At 53.5% G+C, this 2,500-nt stretch overlaps 1 protein-coding gene across 1 annotated transcript in view; it reads left to right on the top strand.

Moving 5' to 3' along the window:
• The window catches only part of ciarta (circadian associated repressor of transcription a), a 16,996-nt gene that overhangs the window by 1,029 nt on the left and 13,467 nt on the right, over nt 1-2,500 (top strand). The window lies entirely within an intron of this gene.

The raw sequence follows: 2,500 nt of genomic DNA, 5'->3' as shown, positions 1-2,500 counted from the left end.
GAGTGGGGCGAGGGGAGGGAGTGAGAAAGAGTGGGGGGAGGGGGGAGTGAGAGAGTGGGGGGAGGGGGGAGTGAGAGAGTGGGGGGAGTGAGGGAGTTGGGGGAGGGGAGGGAGTGAGGGAGTTGAGTGAGGGGGTGAGAGAGAGGGGGGAGGGGAGGGAGTGAGAGAGTGGGGGGAGGGGAGGGAGAGAGTGGGGGGAGGGGAGGGAGTGAGAGAGTGGGGGGAGGGGAGGGAGTGAGAGAGACTGGGGGAGTGAGAGAGTGGGGGAGAGGGGAGGGAGTGAGAGAGACTGGGGGAGTGAGAGAGTGGGGGAGAGGGGAGGGAGAGAGAGAGAGTGGGGGGAGTGAGAGAGTGGGGGGAGGGGGGAGTGAGAGAGTGGGGGGAGTGAGAGAGTGGGGGGAGGGGAGGGAGTGAGAGAGTGGGGGGAGGGAGTGAGAGAGTGGGGGGGGAGTGAGAGAGTGGGGGGAGGGGAGGGAGAGAGTGGGGGGAGGGGAGGGAGTGAGAGAGTGGGGGGGGAGGGAGTGAGAGAGACTGGGGGAGTGAGAGAGTGGGGGAGAGGGGAGGGAGTGAGAGAGAGTGGGGGGAGTGGGGGAGAGGGGAGGGAGTGAGAGAGAGTGGGGGGAGTGGGAGAGAGGGGAGGGAGTGAGAGAGAGTGGGGGGAGTGGGGGAGAGGGGAGGGAGTGGGGGGAGTGGGGGAGAGGGGAGGGAGTGAGAGAGAGTGTGAGGGAGAGGGGGGGAGAGAGGGGGAAAGGGGGAGTGGGGGAGAATGGAGGGGAGGGAGTGGGGGAGAGGGGAGGGAATCGGAGAGGGAGAGTGGGGGAGGGAGTGAGGGGGAGTTGGGGGGAGGGAGTGAGAGTGGGGAGATAAGAGGGGAAGAGGGGGAGTGTCTGTCTGTGAAAAGTGAAATAGACGTGAACAATAAAATCACAGCAGTCTTTACTGTAAGATCTTGTGTGTACTGGTGTGAATATTGTAGATGTATTTGTCTGCAGGTCTGTTTATCACTGTCAGTGTAGTGAGAATCGACTGGGCCAAGACAGTATACTAGTATACTATAGACAGTATACTATACTGCAGTTGTGATGTGCTGTAGTGTGAGGTGTACAGTGTGAGGTGTACAGTGTGTAGTGTACAGTGTGTAGTGTGCAGTGTGTAGTGTGCAGTGTGTAGTGTGCAGTGTGTAGTGTGCAGTGTGCAGTGTACAGTGTGCAGTGTGTAGTGTGCAGTGTGTAGTGTGCAGTGTGTAGTATACAGTGTGCAGTGTGTAGTGTGCAGTGTGCAGTGTGTAGTGTACAGTGTGCAGTGTGTAGTGTACAGTGTGTAGTGTACAGTGTGTAGTGTGTAGTGTACAGTGTACAGTGTGTAGTGTACAGTGTGTAGTGTACAGTGTGTAGTGTGTAGTGTACAGTGTGTAGTGTACAGTGTGTAGTGTGAACAGGACTGTGAATGCTGGTAAAACACACGTGATCACACAATGGTGAATGTTGTATAGTAATTGTGGCACCCATTGATAAACGTTATTACTATGGCAACCAGTAATAGAAAGGTCAGTGTGTGTGAATGTTGCTATAGTAGAGAAAGCAATTTATTTAATCCACACGTTCCTTTTTAAGACCTGCTGCACCACACATGAGGGGTGACGTGTCTGATGATTGTTACTGCATGGGTTCAGTAACCTGCTCAGTATCAGGAACATGCAGGAACCTGGAAGCTCTGATGAAACCTCACATTGTAAAGGAGCAACAGCTGGAGGAGAGAAAAGGCTGAATCTAGACAAACGTCTCAGTGCTTTTATTTAGTGTCACACATTTAAATGTTTATCAGGAGACGGACGACGGACGACACTCGTCTGTACACTCGTCTGTACACTCGACTGTACACTCGACTGTTCACTCGTCTGTTCACTCGTCTGTTCACTCGTCTGTACACTCGTCTGTTCACTCGTCTGTACACTCGTCTGTACACTCGTCTGTTCACTCGTCTGTTCACTCGTCTGTACACTCGACTGTTCACTCGTCTGTTCACTCGTCTGTTCACTCGTCTGTACACTCGTCTGTTCACTCGTCTGTACACTCGTCTGTTCACTCGTCTGTTCACTCGTCTGTACACTCGACTGTTCACTCGTCTGTTCACTCGTCTGTTCACTCGTCTGTACACTCGTCTGTTCACTCGTCTGTTCACTCGTCTGTACACTCGACTGTTCACTCGTCTGTTCACTCGTCTGTTCACTCGTCTGTACACTCGACTGTTCACTCGACTGTTCACTCGTCTGTTCACTCGTCTGTACACTCGTCTGTTCACTCGTCTGTACACTCGTCTGTTCACTCGTCTGTTCACTCGTCTGTACACTCGTCTGTACACTCGTCTGTTCACTCGTCTGTACACTCGTCTGTTCACTCGTCTGTACACTCGTCTGTTCACTCGTCTGTACACTCGTCTGTACACTCGTCTGTACACTCGTCTGTACACTCGTCTGTTCACTCGTCTGTACACTCGTCTG

The sequence above is a fragment of the Tachysurus vachellii genome, chromosome 5, assembly GCF_030014155.1.
Source record: "Tachysurus vachellii isolate PV-2020 chromosome 5, HZAU_Pvac_v1, whole genome shotgun sequence".
In the NCBI taxonomy this organism is placed as follows: domain Eukaryota; kingdom Metazoa; phylum Chordata; class Actinopteri; order Siluriformes; family Bagridae; genus Tachysurus; species Tachysurus vachellii.
Note: the sequence above shows the minus strand (reverse complement) of the source record. Positions and strands in the feature narration are given on the sequence as shown.